Below are 22,020 nucleotides of genomic sequence, written 5' to 3' on the forward strand. Positions count from 1 at the left end.
TTGTCATTAACAGCCAACACGTTCATCAAGTTAGCTTTTCTCCTCAACTTCCCTCATGGAAAAAAAATAAAGCCATAGTTTATCACCACGAGTCTTTCTTGACCAGCTTCTAAGAGTGTGATTACTCTTTTTCATCACCTTTTAATACTGACCAAAACCTAGGTGCTTAAATTCACAATCCCCTCAACTTTCTTCGTGTATGTTTCTTTTCAGCATATACAGAGTAGTTCTGAAATGAGCTGGAATTGATCTATGCTACTCTTAACCTTCCTTTCTAGACAGATAATTACTGTTTCTCAGCATATGTGTGTGTGTGTAACCATCCATATTCAGGCTGTGTAGCAAGCCTATTTCCTCCTCTCCTAGAAGAAAGGTGGGAATACATGTTTTGTCAACATTTATTGCACTTTGTCTTGTTTCGGTAAGTCCATTAGTCTGTAGATCTTGATATGGCTCCTGAGTACAGTTTATATAGTGCTTGGGAGTTTGTATAATGTCTGCATGGTGAAGCCCCTTGTAGTCTTTCTCTCTTTTTCATGACATAAAGGGGGGCAGGGAAGACCTAAGTCTAATTAGAGTGAATGAATCTGTCTTGTACGTGCTGCTCAGAGGCTTTGCTGTCTCTTATCCATATTACTGTCGCAGATGAGGAGCACATCACAAGGGCACCCTGGTGCGGACCCCGAGTGCTTTATCTGTATAGATTACTGCAGTGTCTTCATGCAGGCTGAATCCAGACTCTGCAGCTTCAGCTTTCACAAAGCCTCTTCACAAGGGGAAAACAAATTATGTTAGCTAACATGTAGCAACTGTCAGGAGGTAAAAGCCTGATGAAATTAAGACAATGTGCAGTTCTCACAGGTTGCAGCAAGTGCTGTGGGGAAGCTGAGAGATAATCAGAGCCTAGTAATAGGCACTAAAACTACAAATACTTTGCTTTTTCCAGAACTGCATTTTGCTTTAGTCTATGTATAAATGGTCTAAGAACATGTTTTGACATCACAGAGACAGAGATTTCAGCCAGTACAGACAGGACTGAACTAATAACAGTGTAGGGGACAAGCCAAGAACTAGACAATCTTGCCAGGATAACAGGAAACCTCAGCGTGGAGTCACAGGGTCAGTATGTGTATTTTATTTGGGAAATAAGTGTGTTTGCTTAGCTGGACCTGCTAAACTTGTCCTAACCACTGTAAGGAAGCATCCTGTCTCATTATATACCTATGTTATTTGTATCTGGATATTTCTGTCCATGGAGAGTGTATAAATTGCATGATACTTCTCACCATGGTGTTTAGAAGGTCCTGAAGGCAATAGATTGAGAGATGCCAAGTGGCTTTTTGAGAAGGCTCATTGACACAAAATGCTGGGAGAAGCTCTGGTTCTCATGGTGAAAGAGAGAGCATAGTGTCCATGTATGAATGTGATGGCATCAGGGATTGTCCGGGGCTGTGAGGAATCTGGGAGCTGCCATAGTCAGGAAAGAGTCCCCTTGGCTTACTGGATCAATACAGGTGGATTTTTAGCTTCTAGAGAAATAGCTAGAAAGGTAATGAATGAACTTGGTCTGATCAAAGGTGGTGGTCTGCCATATATATGACTCTTGACTCCTGCCCCAAGCTTAGCCCTATTGTCAATGTAACCCTTTCACTCTTCTTTGATTTATCATAGTCAATCAGTCTGTTTCTGTGTCAGCATCTGTCATTCTGAAGGGCTCGACATGGAGAGACACCTTGTACAATGCCACATGGTATCCAGCCCCAGCGCTCATTCCCTCCGATTCAGCAAGCTGCTCTGAACCCCCCCCGAAACAAAGCACCCCTTTGGCCCTATGTGCTTCAGGCACCAACTTTATTTCATTTTGAAGCCCAGCATTGGTCTACCTTGGCCCAAGACACAGGACTACAGAAGTCATCTTTCTTCACAGTTCCAGATTTCTGTCTCTTTTGGGTCAGTTTCTCCAGTTCCTTCTAATTAGACTTCTGTAACCCAAGAAAACTGGTAAGGTATTGCCATCAGAGCATTTGGCTAATATTGTATGCCAAAGAAAGACATTTTGAAGATTAACTATCTGCATGTCATGAGTATGTAAATACTTACTATTTGCTTATGTAACAGGTTTTTTTAAGTGGTGACTTTTGACAGCTGCCGTTCAATTTTACCAACTGTTTCTTTCTAAAAATGAAGAAAATACAGGATAGCAAGAGCAGAAATGATATTTTTTAAATGTAAATAAGTTGGTTTTAGGGAATTAATGAATGAAGCAACTACTGAAAGATGCAAAAAGCATTGTATTAGTGACTAGAAACGTGAAGAGTCATGTATAATTCAAAACCAAATCCCTCAGGAAAAGTTCACATAATGTACATGAACTGTAGAGCAGCTTAATAAACAAGGAAACTGAAAAGGGCAGCATTTGCCGTAATCCAGACATCTTGTTAATGCATACAGGTATTTGCAGCCAAGCGAAGAACACTGTAATTAACTCTGAAGTGTATCTGAGTGAGAAACAAGACAGGGAATTGATAATACCACAGTGGTTAAGCACATTAGAGTAATACAGCAGTCCTCTATTCCTAAAACATGAGAAAGTTTTAGCAAACCTCTGAAACCTTTTGGGATTCACTTTCCCAGTCAGGAGTAGTGATACAAGAATTTCTAAACTGAACATCTGAACTCGCTACACTCCAGCAGTATCATGTTAGTAACTGCCAAAGCCATTACCAATATACAACCTGGCAGCATTTGGCTTATTTTCAACCAGCATTGTAGATACCATGTAACAGTGACATGAGCGTTTCAGTTCCTTTTGTGGTAACTTCTTCCCGGGATCTTGACAAAACGGAGATCTCTAAAAACTTCATGTTGTAATCGAAGCCCCAGTGAACCAAACTTCATTCCAAGTTAAAGAGTAATGCCATTGATCCATGCAAGTCACTTCACAGCATTTGGCCCTGATACTACTTTTTTTCACAGCTAAATCTGAAGTCCCAGCAAAGCCACTGATGTACATCTTCAATGTGATAGCTGAACTATTTTCTTTTTTGGAGGGTCCTACTGCCCTTTAGCATTTTTGGTAGCATTCTCGGTCAAGCTTTAGGTAGCAGCTATCACCAGCTTGTACAGGCTACAGCTTCCAGTCAGAAGCAGGACTGCCTGCCTTGGGATGACTGCTCTGCCCAGTTTCTCTGGGGCTAGGTGAAAGTCAGCTTTTGTTTGTCACTTTGTGCTCTGTTTTGTGCCGTCTAATCTGCCTGACGTAGGAGAACTGATTTAAAAGCTGCCCATGATATTTCCTACTAGAAAGAAGTCTGAAGAAATCAGACTGAGGGGAACCTTCAATTCTTGCCTGTGTTTTTTTGGTGTATTTCTGGATGGCTCTGTACTTCCACACATATGGGGAATAAAAATATACTGGACCGACATAGATTTCAAGCATCTAGGTCCATGCAGCTCACTGTGGTCACTGCCTAGTGACGTCCCTTTTGGATCCTTGACAAAGCCTGTCTTTTTAACAACACATACTTCTTCTCTGACTTCTGATTACAGATATAAAAGAAGTATTCCATTCTTGGTCACTCTCTCACTTCTTGTAAACAAATGGATGTTGACTTGTGTGGTCATTATTCTCTGAGGGCTTTCTGTGACCACTTTTCAAATAAGTCTATACTGAGATGAACAGCTTTGTGGTTCAAGGTAGCGTTCAGTGTGTGGAGATCGAGTTCCTTGGTCTCCCAGATTTTGTTTAATGACAGTGGGTGGATTACTTTGGAGGGCGTTCATCCTTTTTTAACCAAAGTTACCTAAAAGTGAGGCTACTAATCTGAATGAGTCAGCTGGGTTCCATTTATTGTTGAAGAGGAGAGCAAGACATCTGCAGAGGGTGAGTATCTCATCTTTTTCGACTGTAGGAAGAGCCTCGAGGTAGCTAACTCATTACCAACTGAGTTGAGGTGGCATTAATTCCATGTTATGATTTTAAATCAGACCACTCATTGATTTTGATGGGAGCACACCTCAGCACCCTTTTATTTCCTTTTCTGGGCACTGAATCATCCAACCTGAGGCATCCCATATTTAGAGCATTAGGTTTAACTTTTCTGTGTTTTTCTTGTCTTTCCTCTAACATTTAGATTGTCATATTCAGGTTTGGAGATGAAGCTCACAAACAACTGATCTACAGAAGCATCTCAAGCAGAATGCACTGTTTCTATGGGTTTTTTTGGGTTTTGGGGGGTTTTTTTGCAAGTACATTTCCACTAAATATTTTTAGGAACTACCACAATGCCTGTAAGTGCTACAAACTAGTAACTGAGAGAATCATGTAAAAATAGCACTAGAAGGAACGTCAAAAAATCATTTAGGCCATGTTTCTACACTTCAGGCAGAAGCAACTGTTCTTATGGGTCACAAAGGTTTGGTTTGTGTCTTTATTAACCTGAGTGCTCTTACTCACTGGTGCCTTTTCTATGCTGGCTTAAATGTTTTTCACAATGCACCAGGATTTTGAAAAAGGCACATCTTTTATTAAGCTAGGTGCGTTTTACTTTATTTTGTTTGTAGATGGGATAAATACTGTCTGAAATGGCTGTGCCATATGTGTGGGACTCCATCTTCTATCGTTGGTAACCTGACAGCACTTCATAGAGTGAAGCAGTAGTCTGTCTGTAGGGAGGAAAGAAGGTCTAAAAGAATTCACTAACAAACCTGAAATCTTTGTTGATATACTTTGTTTGCATCTCAGTAGTGTGTTGAAAAAAGATTAAAAAAAATAACCACTGAAAGTCTGGATAAGAGAAGAATTTCATTCATTTTGGGGTCTTTTTTTATTCTTTCTCCTTTGGCTTCTGGAAGTGGCTGTCCAGGTTTACATGTCTGGAGTATATTTTTGGCATAGAAGACTTGTATGTGTTGACTGTTAATGTACCAATCTTTGAGACTGCCAGGCTCACCTTCTGGGGAAATTTTATATAATTGGAGTGTCACATAGTGTGTTGCTTTTTTACTAAATTCCTTTAAAGTCTCTGGTATTTCCCTCTTTTATTTCTGAAGTCATTTCTTTTCATGTCATAAATAACACTGAACTTGATGAATCACTGCCTGTGTATTCAAGACTGGGTGAACAGAAACAAAAAGGGAAGCGAGAGAGGATTTATTCAAACTTGACATTAACGTGAGCAAGTGGCACTTCGAGGCACTGCTCTAAATACTAAGAACCCCGAAATGTTTACAAGAATTACGGAACTGATGTGGCACTTAAAGCCATCCTGAACTTAATCAGAATCAGAAAAATTAGCAGGAAGGACCCAAGGTTAACAGTGCTGCTGTCTCACGACACAGAGATTTAAACACCTAAGCACACAGGCAGCAGCATTATTGTTGTTAAATGTGTATATAATACAGTAACTGCATTAAAAAAAATCCATATCCTTGTATTCTCAGAATTGTCATCTTTTTGGAAAGTGGGCTCTCAGGAAATCAGTTTTTCTTTCCATGAGCTTTGGCACCTCACGCAGGCGCAGCTTTGATGGAAAGTGACCACAAGCCCCTGGATTTCTGCTGCCTTTGCCTTGCGTCGCAGCTTGCACCAGTGGTACCTGATCCGTTCTGCCTACGCGGTGGTCACTCTACGCTCCCATGCCTTGTGCAGAATGATGCCATAAAAGTCAGAGAACCATATTTTTGAGCCTTTTACATTAACTGTTGGAATAATGCCGAGGTTTTTGCAGAGGATTATTGCAGACTTTGTTTTACAATTCCAAATGAAGTATGGAAGAAACATTTATATTCTTTGAGAATCTTCTATCTATTCAAGTACTACATGAAGGCTAGATATTTCCGCCGTGTGGTGGTGACTCTTCTCATGAAACCAGGCTAATCCCTGGGTAGTAGATAGGAGTGATACAGTAATTGCCGAATTAGTCCAGAGTACCTCCCCATGGGGCAGGAAATACTGTTTTATTTCTTTATTTCATTTCCAGCCTTTGCTTAGTAAATGTCTTGAGAGCCCCTGAATAAAGGTAGTTCCAGGAGAAATGTACTAAAAATGTTTGCAAAGAAAAATGCCTGAAATAAAATTGTTGGCTGATATTTTCGCTGAAGGAGATTGCTATTAGCTGCCTTGGTGTTATAAATAGTGGTTTTAAGAAACACAAGGTTTTCTTTGTCCGATGTAGCATATACCAACAGAAATATGGAGTTGTGTGTATATCCTGCATATCATAGTGTGGTTAGAGATATCTCAACTTGATTTGAATCATGTGTTTTCTTAAGTCTCCATTTCCAGAGAGAATACTTGAAAGGCTAAGAAGCATTACATGTAAGAATAAAGCAGATTAATTTTACTGTATCATTCAATTATGAAGCATACAGCTCCATAGAATTTGATAATGATGACATAGAAATAATGGTATCTTTAAAGAAATATAGAGACATTAGATCTGAAAGGCACATCAGAGCTATAACCCTTTTCTTCTCATCATGCCCACATGTTTTTGACAGTGGAAAAAAGATGTGCTGAGCAGATGAAGAGGGATTTCTTTGTGCGCAGGGGGAATGTTCTTCAATAATTATAACTCCTTTTAAGTAACTCTTTGGAAATAACATCTCTGAAATGAGATTGTGGACCTGTTTTAGCCAGGGCATATATCTGGCAGTGATTCATTCAGATGCTGTTTAAAACGGGATTTCATGAAGTCTGCAGTTTTACTTTGCTGACAATGACAACCTATAAAATGCTGGGACGTACTGTAGGATTTTAAGAAGAAGTTTTGCTCTTACACCTGCCAGGACATTTGGGGCCCTGTTCCCTTTCTCCAGGATGTCTGTAACTTCCATATGTAATCAATTGGAATTGCTCACATCCTGTGCTAGGAAAATAAGGCCTGTGAGCCAGTCTGTTAAAACCTGTTGTCTAAAGAGCAGCGTATAAATAAAAATACCTAGCTTTTCCAGTGGTGGTAGATGCTTTTCATTCTCTTCAGTAGCCCTTCCATAGTTGGCTTTACATGCTAAAGGTCCAGTTCTGCATCATTTTAAGCCAGTGGGGGAGTTTAGTTTTGTTGTGGGGAGAACTGGCCTTACGGGAAAAAAGGCATGTGCCTTCTGAATGGAAGTACATACCTTTCCTCCCTGGTTGTGAGGTGGGGAAAAAAGGTTTGAAAGACATTTGCTTTTCATATATTATAAATGTGCTTTCGAGGTGTTTATACTACTGTCATAGCAAGGTGTGCATTATAAAGATTTTTAAAAGAAGCTGCATATCCCAGTTCCACACAGATTTAACAATCATAAGGTCCCGGAGCATAATTGTTTCTCTGTATTGCATTAGAAAGCATTCCAGTGACTTTCTCCATGTGAAGTCAGGAGAGATAAACAGTGTGCCTCTATAGAAGTATAAATATTTTTCTCCAAGACATTTAGACTTTCACATGCTGTTGAGGGTTGTTTTTCTTTTTTTTCTGCTGTGAGAAGGCCTGCATATTCAAAACATTTTCAGGCTTGATGTGTAGTTTTAGCTTAGGGTGGGTGTATCTTGCAGAGCTTGAGGTTTGGTTAACACTGCCAACTATTTCTGGGTTCACACGGTTTATTCGTCTAGTTGAAGCCTGAAAAAACACTTCTCCTGTGTTTCGTTTGTGGAGTTTTTCCTCTTTTCAGTTTGTTTTTGTTTGTTCTGTTTCTTGTTTTGAATTAGGATTTCTGCTCTGTGCTCAAGTTGGAACATCACCTTATGAAAGATCATGTGTGTTTTGTAACGTGCAGCTTGTGGTGCCTCTCTGGTCTCGCTCCTGGAGCCACAAATGACCAGCTCAATAAAAAATATTAAGGAATTCTTTAGTGACACTGTCACGTGTGAACGGCAACATTTGGCAATCTTGAACTTCCCATCAAATAATCTCATTTCAGCACTCGGGTTACTTTCAAGCCCAAATGGAAATGGTAGTTACAGTTGCCATGGCAGGTATTGGTGACTGCATTGAACAAACGCACACACGTACCCATCCTTGCTGAACGCTTGTTTGGACTTCTGTCCATGTGGAAAGAAACCCAGTCAAGCTCATATTTTGTAAAACTTTGTTCTCGTAGTAGCTACATGTGCTTGAAATTAGACCAGGTAAATTTACCATCCCTAAGTTTCAAAGCTTTTGAGAAGCTATGGTGCACATCTAAGAAATCTCAGAGTGATTTTTACATTTTTCTAATTTGATCTGTTTACTACAGATCATGACGTTTCAGTCGGTTTCTCCTGCACTGCCTGAAGAGGTTATTCAGCTCAAATGACATGCTCCCCACAAACCCTATTTTTTTTCCCCTGTCTAATCACCCTCACAGTTTAAAGATTTGTGATTTATTTCTGATTTGAAAAGACTACCTTAAGACTCCAGCTATTGATTCTAATGAGGCTTTTTTCCAGGTAGACAAAGGCTCTATTACTAACCATTATTTTCTCTCATTCAGAGTATGTGCTTATATGTGTATATATCTCATATAGATATGTACATGTATACGTGTAATCAAGTCACCTTCTGGTCCTGTTTTCAGTAAACCAAGCTCTCAGCATTCCTCAGGTCTCCCCGAGATGCTTTCTCTGCAGCCACAAGCAATTCCGCTATTCTGCTGTTCCTCTCAGTTGCTCTTTGCTTCTGCTGACTGTTTCCTGTTTATAAATCCCAGAATCCTACTTCTTTTGCCACAAGGTTACCCTTGAACTCCCTCCTGATGTAGCACTTTTTTGTTTGGTTGGCTGTCCTGCCAGAATAGCTACGTTCCAGTTTTCAGTCTCTTTGGTTGTTGGGGGGTTTTTCCCTCAGTTTATTTTGCCTCTTTTCTTTTTTACCTCCTTATTTGTTTGCCCAGTCCGGCTTCCTGGTTCTAGAAACACCACCTTGCCTTGTAGGGGTACATTAGGAAATGTGTATTGCGGGAGCGGGGCAGGTGATCCCTGGCAACCCTCCCCTGCCATTCAGGCTGCTTTGTTAGGCTAGTTGTGTAAGGAACAGGCTCTATTGTGGTAGACACTTGGGCTGGGTTTTCCGCGGGAACATTAGTTGGTATGTGTCCGGAGTTACACCAAGTAAATGTAAGAACTAATGTATCAGAAGACATTCCTTATTCTGCGTTGAGTCATTAGTGAGTTGGATTGCTCTCTCCTGTGCTTTAGTGGAGCCAAAAAGTGGGACTTGCAGACTAGAGCATGGGTGAGTCAGGAGAACCAGAGCTGCTTTCCCAGGTCTGCTATTGATTTTCTCTGTGACTCGGACACCTTGCCCCACTCTAAGCTGATAATATTCACCCACTACATTACAGCCACCGGAGAGAGAAGATAATAGCGTTACAGCTGCAGAGAATAACATCCAGCCTTTCGGTGGGATCAGAAGCAATCATTTCTAGATGAGGTCAAATGCAGAAAAGCAGAATCCATGGTGCTAGCCAGGGTAGTTCAGCTCACTGGTACTGCTAAAGGCTGGCGTAGAGAGCTCAGGGGCTGTGATGCTAAAGAGAGATTTTTTAGCTACTTTCAGACATTTTTTTGCTGTGTGAGTCGAGGATCAGGTTGGTTATTTACTTGGACTGAACAGAAGCAGGCATGGTTAAATCATCCCTACCCTAGACTGCAGAGCTGGAAGTTGAATTAGTCAGTTAGAGGAATATTAGCTAACACCAAGATAGCTCACTTGGGGAAAAAAAAAAAAAACCCCACAAAAACAAAAATCTAGGAGTCTGTCTAAGCAACACCCCCTCGCCACCCCAAAACAGCATTTTTAGGTAGGTTGTTCTAAATTGTGTCTCAGTTGTACTTAATTATGTCTCTATTCCTGTTGTTCTGTCTTTTTTTTACCATATAAACCAACTTTTACTGAATCTTGTCTTTAGAAAACCCTGACACAGTAGTTAAAAATGGAGTGTGTTGCCTGCCAGACCTTTTCCATGATGTACAAGGAGGCCCTGGGAGTTTTATTTTACTCTAAAAGCTCTCACGTTCTCTGAAGTTGATGTTCTTAAAAATGATTTTAACCTGGTTTGCATTGGTGTAGGTAATTTAACTATATCGGTTTGAAATTCAGTTTTAGTTATGTCTGTTCATAATGTAGGAAAGACCTAACATTTATCTTCTGCTTCATTTTTATTTTTTTTATTAGACATTTTAAGTGTTGTTTACCCTAAGGGATTGTAGGGACAGCCGGAGAATTGCAAAACTAACAAAGTTAGAGACTAATGAAATAAAACCTGATTTCTTGAGAAAGGAGTTGAATTTTATTACCTGAATAATACGTTTTTGCCATGATTTTTGTCTGATTTATACTAGTTTTACCTTTTTGATTTCAGTATGTGGAATAGATCCTCAGTTTCAAGTGACTTTTAACTATACTACCTGAAAATGAAGGCCAGAGATTCAGCAGCTCTGCCTCAGGACAGAAGGTTTCCCTGACAAAGTTCCTGAGCACACAAGATCTCTCCAGCAAAAACAAGAGGGACTTTATTATTCCTGTTTATGTCTAAGGTAAAATGAAGTAAGACATGTCCTCTTCTATTTTGAGGCGCTTGCTTGATTTTTGTTTATTTATTTCAGGAAGTCACTGGCATTTGGATTTTTAATAGCTAATAAACAGAGGTTATACAGATGTTCCCCCAGCTTTGACCAGGCTGAGTGCAGTGAAGAAACCTTCTGCAGTTGGGTTGGGTGATATTTCAAGGGCAGCAGCTGACACTGCGCTGCATGTTTCCCCTCCTTCCTTCCTCTGCTCCTCTGGCCTCAGCACGTGGAGGGTGATTTCTTTCCCATTCTCCCTAGACCTGGAAGACATGTGGTGCTGGGTGGCTGGTGTGCAGAAAGGCGAGATGTGAGGCTGTTGCTGGACTTGTAGGAGAGTGCGTTTTACCAAAGGGTTAGGAAGGCATACAGGGAAGGGTTACCTGAACTGAGAAATAAGGACATTTCCACATTTCTTTGTAGTTTTCTGAATGATTTTGTTAGCACTGATTAAATACAAATGAGGGCTAATTCTAAATGAAAGCTAGACTGCTGCTTTTGCAGAAGGTACAAAGACTTGTGGCATCAGTCATCCCTGTGACACTAACGTGAGGTGACAAAGAAGAAGGTTCAGGCTTGTGGCTACAACTTACACTGAGCATAATGACTGAAGCCTTTTTCCTTCCTGGGAGAGTCTTTATTTAAGATGGCAGCAACTTAGAAAGTGTTGGCAAATATTCCACTATTAATCAAACCTGCCCATTCCCTATATGGAAGAGTATGTTCAAAGGTATGGAATGGCTTCCATATGAGGAGTGGCTGACTAAGACAGGGATCATTCAGTTTGGAAAAGAGATGACTGAGGGCACGTATTGTAGAGGTCTACAAAACTCCCATAAAAATCTAATGGCACTGAGGGATGTTCAGCAATTTTGGAGGGTTTGGCAGTGTGTTGGTGATACTCTGCCTCAGACTTGGCTTGATTCTGCTGATGTGTTCCTGGTCCTCTGCCTGAGATTTGGCTTATTTGTCCATTTTGGGGTTTTTACCATTTATTTTCACTGTTTTCATTCTTTTGCTCCGTTTTAATTCATTGTTCTTACCAGTTATTTTTAATCCCATCCCCCTGCAGAGAGTGATAAAAACAATTAGTGTTTTTGCACCCCTGGGGAAGTTTTATCTGAGTGAGCAAAGAGGAAGTCCCCTGAAGTAATTTTACAAAGTTCCCGGATTGCTGCTTGAAACCTGTTTCTTGCCCAGTTAATTTGGGGTCACTTGAACTGGAACATGCCCAGCAACATTGGTTAAAACCACAGCAGATGTGCTGTGCTGTTTTCTAGCTCTTTACTCTTTCAGTCGTCTGTGCTTTTCAAACCTCAAACCGCTCCGGCCCATGCGGAGCCACCGGGGTTGTAGTATGTGGCTTCAGCCAGAGTTGTCTTAACTGTCTGTTTGGGGATTTTCTGTGTTGGATTTGTAGGCAGGGATGTCTGAGGGCCACTTCTGTGAAGCCTCATCTTCTCTGGAGGAAAATGGGAGCCCTGTAAGGCTGCTCTGACCAGCAGGTTTGATGGTGCCGGAGGAGGATGTGCAGTCGTGCTTCTCCAAGCAGAAGACAGGGTCACCATGTCCCCTTTCCTCCAGCCTGCAGCCCCTGGTGCCCGATTCTTGGGTCAGCATGAAAGGTGGGGAGAGGGGGTTGCAGGAAAGTTAAGGCAGCCTTGAGCTGTCCCTGCGTAATAATTCAGGTGCCGAGGTGGAAGACCTTCAACAGGAAGGTGCTAACTGGTGAGATGACCTGCCGCACCTCGGAGGTGCGGGGGGAGATGTGGAGGGTGCAGGGGAAATGGAGGGTCAGAGCAGCACTGTGGTGGGGGCTCTGCAGTGCCCTGGGTGGCCCTCACCAGCCCACGGGTGCTATAGTGCCTTTGAATCCACTTGGAGTTGCGCTGGGAACTGATGTAGTCCCAGTCATGGGGACCAGTGATTAAGATAACCTCATCTGGTCCCCATCTATTTCCTTTAATGAATAGTTTTCAGTGAGAGTTGCAGATGAAGCCTCATGGGTTTAAGAGGTATTTTCAGCTGTGTTTAAAATTGTTTGAGACATCATTTTAGAACTCAGGCATTTCAGTTGAAATGAGACTTTTGCATATGTGTCTTTTCTCCCTCTTTTTTTCTTCTTTTTTTCTTTTCCCTTTTTTAATTGCTTAGAAAGTTCCTTCACTCTCCAGGGTCAAATGTTGTTTACTTTGCATATGACACTAATATTTTCTTAACAGCTTCTCTGACGTTATAAATAAATAGGCAGAATTTGTCACTACATCAAAAAAAATCACTGATTCTGTCTCTATAGATGAAAAGCTGTAAGTAATCTGCATAATCCCGGCTACATTTTCTCTGTGTATAGTCTCATGCTTATTTCCTAATTTTCTGAGTGTTTTCAATATTCTTTGTTCATGAAGTTTGCAAAACACAAACAGCACATTACTCTATCAGCAGGACATAATTCCGTACAGGTTATTTAATTATGCAAACAGCAACTCCAGTTACTTCCAGTGTCATTAATTTGTTTCCCTCGTTTGAGTATTCCATGCATCTTTGCACACCTGTAAGTTGCGTCTCTACCGAATGTACTCAGGTATTGTCAAGGTACGGGATTAAAGTTTGGAAGGAGGAATTGCAGGTCCCTGGTAGCTGGTTTGCTGTTTGCAGCGGGAAGCTGTGCTTCTTGCCACGGTTCACCAACTCACCTCCCTCCTGCAGTGTGTTATCTTTCCAGAACCTTTCTCAAGTCATTCAACACACTTGCTCTAGTTTCCCCTTTTGTAAATTAAAATATATTTATACCTGTTCTAAGAGCACCAGGCACAGTAACTAGCTTGTGTTTGCGTTGTACTCTACCCTGACTATGTAAGATGCTATTTAAGACATATTTTCTTTTGGCACAATTCCACTGAAGATAGCAAAGCAGCTTCTGCTTTAGACAGTGGGTGTGTTTTGTCACAACTCTGAAAAGGTTATATTTTACTAATAAATTATCCCCGTAGCATATTTTGCTATGAGTTGGAGTATATCCTGGCTGTAAGGCCTGCATGATGGAGTCTGTCTGGCCACCTTGTGCATGAAAAGAATGAAAAAGCATTGCAGTGCAAATTCCAGAACAGAAAATGTACAGCAAGTAGCATATGCCATTAACAGTATGTATTGTTTAGAGACCAAGGGAGATTTCTAGAGAGGTCTTCAGTACGAATGATTAGCAGTTATAACGAAGTACTATCCTGGTTAAGATAAGAGTCTCAAAAATTTGTTGGGGTTGGGGTCTGAGGAAACCTCTCAGAGAACCGCCTGTTTTCTGTAATTAAGTGTGAATAAGTAACACCATGTTGGTTCATTAGCATTGGTTAGTTCAGCAGACTGATGAGCTGACACTGTGGGAGCCAAGCCCAGGAAAAATGCAGCTATGGTGCTGAATTTGATTTTGTGAGTTTTGTAGCTTTTTACTTCTTTTTCCTTTGCTGCAGTTTCTGCATAAAATCAGAGGAAGTCAATATATTCTGAGCTCTTACAGCCTTGGCGAGATCAGCATTGATTACAAAAACACGAACAGAAATTTCTTTGTCCCTAAACAGTAATAAACAGTGGCTGAGACTGCTTTTCACAGGAAAGATCACAGCCAGAAGCATCTTGCCTCTCCTGGTTTCAGCATTGAAAGAAATGAACCGAGAACAGCTTTGCTGGAGGTTATTGTTGTTCACTTGGGGACCAAATAGAAAACTTTTGTATCCAATACTTAAATACTGTAGCCAGTCATTAACATCAGTAGGTCTTTTCTCTTCATAGGTCACTTAATTATCCTACTAGATATTCGTACATTGAAAAGCATTTCATGACAATAAGGTTGTCTACGAAAAAAAAAATAGTTTGCGTAAAAGAGTTTCCTTCTTTTACAAATAGAAGTGCTGTAGGGAAAAGGTGTTGTTCCGCTCTCCGTGGTTGCTGCATTTGCCTTTTAAGGAAACCTGATTTACAGTTCAATGTTTTGGAAGATGGGCAGAGGACCAAGGCGAGTGCTAACAGTGCCAAGGAGAAGCGGGAAATGAGGGAGAGGATAACTTGAAGGAAATATCTCTTGGCTTTTAAAGAGAGAAGGAAAACAAATTGGAAATGTGGGCTGGGGAGATGAAAGCACCTACGTCATTGCAAAGCAAGGATTCTAGAGTAAAAAAGAAAAAAGATTATACGGTGAAAACTTGTGTTTTGATAACTTCAGCAGCTTGATATCCACTAACATGGGGCTACGTGCTGCTATGCTGTCTTTGCTTCTGGCCTTCCCCTGCATTTTTTATCATCTCAGTCTGGGCACCCTGGAAGGGGGTTAGCTCTGCCTGCCTGGTGCGTCTCGGTTTTAGCAGCAGGGGCAGAGAATGGTCACATTCCTTTCCCGGCTGGCAGCTCTCCTCCCAGCAGGGTGTGAGGGCAGAGTGGGGCTGCTGCGTGGGGGGCACCCCAGGGCAGGCAGTGCCTGCGGGCCCCACGAGCGGGTAGGGAAAGACTTCTGCATCCCGCTCTGCAGCCTTCCCTCACTGTAGAGTGAAATCCTTTCCAAAACCTCGCCAACCCCTTGCCCTTGGTGACAGTGATACCTTTCTGGGACGGGCACTGAGAGAAGAGGTGGTCAGGCAGGACCCAGGTGGGGTGTTCAGCATAGGGGGTGATGCAGCCTGTCTCTCTGGACCAGCAGGTGCATTTCCCATCTTGCTACTGCTTTCCTCTGCTTTGTGCCTGCGTACCCCCCCGGTGGCAGCTGGACACTTGATGCTCACAAATGCAGCGTACAGCTCTGAGCCACCAACTCACCCTCCTGCCTCCACATCGGAAACGCACCCGTCCGCCTTGGGTCAAGCCCTAACTGGGGCTTTGAGAAGGAAGAGGCACCAACTGCCTCCACCCCAGTCCTTTCTTGTTCATTACCAGTTGCAGAAACAGGTATGGTTTCCCCACTTGGGCTCAGTGAGGGACTTTTTGGCATAATAAGACCTCTGACTTTGGCCATATTGTTTCACTGTCATGACTTGACTTAATCTTTCTTCTCTCCAGGGGAGATACAACTTCCAGTTCCCAGTTAATGTAAAAGCAAGTCTATGGTTTGAGATCAAAGGTCCGTCTGTCCCAGCATCATGTTTCTCGTAATGGCAAACAGCAGCTGCTTGGGGAAGAGTGTAAGCGCAGGCTGAACGTTTAGTCCTGCTTCCCCAGAATCACTCTCCCAGCCTCCAGCAGTTTGGGGCCCCTGGGTGCCATTTGCATTTGCTGGCGCTCTGATATTTTGAACACCAAGATCCTGTCTTTTAACCCCTTTTTTTCTCATGTGAGGCCCTTCCTATTTTATTCAGAGCTGTCATTTTCCTCTTTGGTGAGGAACCTCAATGAATAACTTTGGACAACCTGGTCTATAGTTGCCCATATCTGTTATGAAACCTCATGAGAAATCAGTGTCCTTTCTAGTCCTCTGGCATTGAGACAATTTATGCAAGAGATTATAGATGGCAGTTTGTAGTCGTTTCACCTATGATATATGATGCATTGACTATGTATTACTGTTTCTTATTATATATTGCTCTTCTCTTTGCCAGTTTTTTCTATTGTCTCATTTACAGATACTTCAATTTGAGGCCAATGCCTTGAATGGCCCATAAGTGAGAGTTCCTGCAGGGAACAGTCCTTTTACCCAGTTTCACTTCTTACTGGTAATGCTTCCCAGTTGGCCTACCTAAGAGTCTAGGACATTGTTTAAAAAATATTATGCTGCTGCTTCTCTGAAAGGAGTGAAGCTCAGAAATCAGCTTCTCTAAAATATTGCTTTGGTTTCCAAAAGTAATTTTTGAGTTCACAAAAATGTAATTTAAGCTTATGTTTATTTTTAAAGGAGAAAAACAGGCAACAGCTGATATTCTGGTCAATTTATATTTGCACTATACAGAACAGTAGAACTGAGATCAAACTCTCATTGGGTGGTCTTAAAAACTTGGAACCCTTATTGCAACTATGAAAACATTAGAAAAATTTAGATGGCATTAAAATTCAACTGAAATGCCATCTGATTAACCTATATACCATTTCCCATGTAATTTAATTGTAAAGAAACCAAACATGATTAGAAAGCAATAGTATTTTCAAAGAGAACAAGCTCCATAGTAAAAGGTGGTATGTCTAATAGCCCAACAATCACAACTACAGCACCATCACTGCAGATTCTTTTTTCTTCAGTACTAACTTTTCAGCTGAGCTGCTGTTCTGGAGAAAAAAAAAAAAAAAAAAAGGATTCTTTAAAAAATAATGTCTGTGCTCGCAGGGAGTACCACCACTGAATTGGCTTGTGCTGCGTGGGGCTGGCAGGACCCACAGACCACAGGCTGAGCCTGGGGTGGGTGCTCCAGAGCTGGGCACGAGCATGCTCTCAAATTGTTTAGATCTGCGCTTGTTTTGCTTTTTTCCAATAGCTGCTAGTTACTGAAATTGATTCCTGAAAATGAAATTATTTCTTCAAGAAGAGAAGAGTTGCTTAGGTTTTTGCACTCTCCTGTGAGGTTTCAATTCCTGGGCTCTGAGCAGGAGTGAACACTGTTTTATCAGGATAATTTCTGAACTTGGAAATAGTGTTTGAGTCTTCAGTTACAAAATCTGTAAAAGGAAATACTTTAGTACTCGATTTTGATGCACAACAAGAGAAATCGTTATTTATGTCTTGATAGTGTATCTTGGAGAAGACTCTATATGTCTCCCAAATTGGAATTCTATTCAAATAGTTCAATTAATTATTTCTCTAACTGACTTCTGGCAGTTGCCAAGCGTGAAGAATTAAATCATCTCTTCTAAGACGTGTCAGAAACATACCACTTTTTAGAGCCTCCATCAAAGCTTGACAAAGCATTAAAGCAGCAGCCCGCTACAGGCTGACCGCTAATTAGAAGCACAGGGGACCATTTTCCATGTCACCCCCGAAGCTCCCACCACAGAATCAAGAAATATTGCAGGTTTGTCAGCACAGCCTGTGGCCAAAGTGGAGAATTTACATCTTTTGGCCATAAAATCTGTTAATTTCTTCTCCAAAAGCCACTGTTACAGAACTGAAGTCTGTCTTTTCCCCTGTCACCCGTGAATAGATTGTTACACTCAAAGTTTGCAATTTTGCATAAAAGCTCCCCATCTGAAATGTATTTCCATAGCCAAGTACTGTGGGGAGGAGAAAGGTTTGGAGAGTCTTCCGGATCTTTGGATTTCCCAAGTGCACATCTTGCTGTTGAAAACACTCTCTGACTTCATCACTGCTTTGCAACTCCGTCGTCCACCGCCACGTGTAGATGTCGAGGGGGGCTGGTGCCTGCTGCAGGCTCGCTCTCCATCTCCCCTTGCTCTGCGGTTCCTCCTGCCGTTAGCAGTTTGTTAGGAGAGGAGACTCCTTCTCCTGCAGGCTGGGCTGAGGAAGAGCCCAGGATAACCCACACAGGAAAGTGTAGTGCTTGAGGGATTCAGTGTATCAAGAACTATTAATTCCAGAGCAACTCTTTGCAAGCGAACAAAGTAGCCACAGCTCCGTGTGGCTGTTGTGCCGTGGATGGATTAGCCACAGGGCTACGTGTTTGGCCCACTGACAGGCAAACAAGCTGAGCCTGCCCAACGCCCACCCATCGCCGTGCCCATGGCCCTGCCACCTAATGCTGGGGGATGCAGAGCCCAGAAGCAGAATTACTGCCTGAAGACCGGCAGCACATTTTCTCCACCCAGAAATATTTGATGAGGCAAATACACTTCAGCAAGTCGAAGTGACTTAAATCATCCCAAATGTCTATAAGTTCTACCTTACTTCTTTTGTTACTGGCTCATAAGGAGAGAGCACTGATATGCTAAATGTTTCCTAAGCCAAAAAAGAAGCAAAAAAAGTCCATTCATTGCAGCCTGAATACCTTTGATTTATGAATCTCTGATTCATCTTGACAGCTACTTAAAAATTCATGTCAAACTCTGCATTAATCTTGGCCAGGAAAAGAAAAGAAATGTGTTAGGTAACAAGAGTGCCACAAAATGCGGTTACCATTGTGGGTGTGTTTAATGAAAGGCATCGTTAGCATTTAAGTCACCAGAGAAGCATCAGTACATATTACCAAGTACTTTCTCTTTTTTGAAGTCTGATGAGCAAATGTGTACTTGGGCATAGAAATGCATCTCTAACATTGATGTCTCAGTACGTTATTTCACCTTTTTAATGTGTGTAGTTTTCATGTATGTCAGAGTTTCCCATGTGTCATTAGATACTGAAACTGAGATAATACATACATTTTGTGTAAGGGAGAAAAGGGAAATAATTTTTCTCTCTCTTTTTCTTTTCTTTTCTTTTCTTTCCAATATTGACCATATTTGAGATTAAAAACTTAGCTTAATGGCTTCATTGATCAAATAGCATTCTCTATAGTGCCTTGGAGAAATTATCATAAACTCAATAAAATATTTTTTTAAAATTCCTGATTATTATTTGTTGCTGATCTGGTTATTTTTTTCCAGGAATGCATCATTACAAATGGTAACATTTTCCAAGAAAATAACCAGATAGTCTGCAATTTGAATGTATTAAGGGTTTGAATTAACAAAAGCAGCTGCTTTCCTCTTGCAACAACTGTGTCTTCTACTTTGCATTTCTAAACGCAATGTTACTTAGCATATATCCACGGCATTTTACTTAGTATCTTGTGTTTTTTGAAAGTATCTTAAAAGGCCCTAGGCCCAAGGTGGCAGTAGACCATCCTGGCAGAGAGATGTAAGGAGGAAAGAGCAGAGAAGGGAAGCGTGTGGCTGCACTCCTATTCAAAACCAGTTGTGTTTCCACCGTGAATTAAAGCCAGAAAGAAGCTGCACTGTAGCTTAATCGGAAAGGGCAGGTGATGAAAAACAAGCATGAGGTTAAATTTATGCAGGAGATCACATTTTTTTTTCTCCCTCTTTTTCATTACTTAATAGTAAAGAAAGATATGACATTATTGTGGGGTGCTTGTTTTATTATTATAAAAATATTAGTTTCATAATTGAACCATTGAATGTGAGTCTTTATTTGCAACATGTCATATCTGGCCTGTGCCCCTTATTTACAGTTCTCCAGAAATATAGTCAGCTACATTCAGTAGAATTAAACATAATTAAAGATGTTGTTGAAGTTTTTAAAGAAATTTAAGATTCAAGATAATTAAACAGTTAAGATACTACCTATATTTTCTACTGAAAATGTTTGTGTCTGTATCTCCCACTTTTAAAGGCTTTCAGGTAACGTCATGCATACGGTGTCCCATACTGTACTGAAGATGAAGAGGTCTGTACAGGACAAGTGAGTGGGTCAGAGTGGTGGCTTTTGAGAGGAGCCAATTAAATTCATTTCAGTAGTTTTGGCTGTGGCATTTTTCACTATGGATTCTTTTTGGCTATGTGTGAGGTGGTTACTTTGGTTTTGTTGTAGACTGATTTTAAAATTTTTATTTTCTTTAAAAAAAGGGAAGAGAACAAAGGCAGGCATGTGGACAGCTAAGCGCTGCTCCAGACAATTTGTCTTATTGACTGCAGGAAAATTACTGGCGTGGCACCAGTGCCCTTCTCAGCCACTTTGAGACTTGGCAAATTCTCCCTAGGCTGTTAGGGCAATGTTTGCATTAGCCTTTTGTAATAAACAGGTATGAGAAGAGTTGCAAAGGCAGGTTTATCTTGGCTGCTGAAGGTGGGCTCTTACTAGACAAATCAAGGGAAACAGCTGAAAATTATTAATGCTTTATGGAAGAGTATCAGCAGAAAGGTTAAGTTTTCTATCATGGATATCGAAAACTCTTGACTTAGCCAAACTGTTGATTTTCCCCTATTCATTGACTGACCTGTTCATAAACAGGAAAGTGTTATGATGGAAAGTCTCACGAGAAGAGTGGTGGTGTTTGCACTTCTACTCCAAGACTTGAGAGAGGAGGGTTCGGTTCCCAGCTTTGCAGCAGATGATGTGTGTAAGTAGCAACAGTCTGTCAGAGCTATTTCAGTACCTCCAATTGATCCAGGCACTCAGCAGAACTTGATAAAGTTTCCACCACGATTAGCGTTTTCCATTGAACACCACCCACCTGTCTGCTTTAGTATATCCGAAATCCTGCTAGACACCTCCTGGTCTTTAGCATCTACATACCTTTGAAAACCTGGTTTATACCTCCCAGGGGTTTTCAGTGGAGAAATGTGTGAGCCGGACCATGAGGACCAGGGCACAGTGCTGCAGAAGTGAAGCTCACGTTGGATATCAGCTTGGAGGGGGACGCTGTTTGAAACACAATCTGCCCTCTCACGTCTCCATTCACGGCTGAGTGATCCCTTCCCACCTCCACGAATGTCCTGAGGCATAGTCAAAATACAGGTAGCCATGGGGTTAACAAGGTGCTGGCTGATTTCCTGGCGTTTCAGCCGAAATTCTGAAACCCCACCCCAGCATCATCTCTCTGAATTCAGACACCTCCAATTTGTACCTTTCTTTCTAAATGACAGTGTGTGATCATTTCATATGCTGTTGGTTTTAGCACATTTGTACATTAAAATACATCCTGTTTGTTCTTAGCCGCTTAGTACAATTCAGGATTTGACTATTGCAAAATATAGCTTAGGTGTGAAAATAGTCCACATACTTGTTTGCTGAAGTGGGAGAACAGAATACCCTAATATTAAACCATAAAGCAGCGATAGTTTATTTTTAAAGCTAGAAAAGGCATTTAACAAGCTGCCCAATCCCAGATAATTTCAGACTATATTTGTCATGTACATAGGGGACATAAAATTATGAAAGCAAGATACTTTCAGCCCGTGTGATGCAAGTAAAATGAAATAGCACTGTACAGAAAGGAAAGCTGGTGCAGAGTTGAGGTTTGGTAGATGGGTGGAGATCCCATTTTACAGGGTCGTGGCTCCAGGAAGATTGGACTGCAGGAAGTCCCTGCCCCATCCTACTAGCGGGCACCCCTTTACTGCCCCGGCTGTGCTGACTTGTGTCCTTGTGGGGCCATGCTGCAAACTGCGTCGGGGGCTGATCTGGGCTGTAATAGCAGTTTTTGTGGAATAAAACAGTGCTCTTCACTTCAAACTTGCATCAGTTGGTGAGCCCAGCTCCCAGCAGGAGCTCCCAAATGTCTGCATGGGCTTGCGCTGAGGAGCCTCCGGTGGCATGGGGCAGCGGGTGAGCTGGGAACATGTCTAGCTCCTCTTGTCCCTGCAGGCTTCTCCTGCTGCCAGCCCTGGGCAAGGGCAGTGATGCTTTGGCACTGTGAAGCCATGTGGGAATCTGTGATGGAAAGTATTTCTGGTCTGAATGTGGGGTTTGGAGGGGCTTCCCTGACAGAAATGTGACCCTGCAAAACGGGCTATGATAAATATATAAGCAGTGTTGGACGGAAGGAGGCTGGCTGCAGCATGTCTTTCTGCAGTGCTTGCAGTAATACCATCGACGTAAGCCTCAGTAGTGCTGGAAATCTGTGCTTATT

At 41.7% G+C, this 22,020-nt stretch overlaps 1 protein-coding gene across 2 annotated transcripts in view; it reads left to right on the forward strand.

The window, feature by feature from the left end:
* The window catches only part of RNF150 (ring finger protein 150), a 151,137-nt gene that overhangs the window by 73,463 nt on the left and 55,654 nt on the right, over positions 1 to 22,020 (forward strand). The window lies entirely within an intron of this gene.

This window comes from Grus americana, chromosome 4 (assembly GCF_028858705.1).
Source record: "Grus americana isolate bGruAme1 chromosome 4, bGruAme1.mat, whole genome shotgun sequence".
Classification (NCBI taxonomy): domain Eukaryota; kingdom Metazoa; phylum Chordata; class Aves; order Gruiformes; family Gruidae; genus Grus; species Grus americana.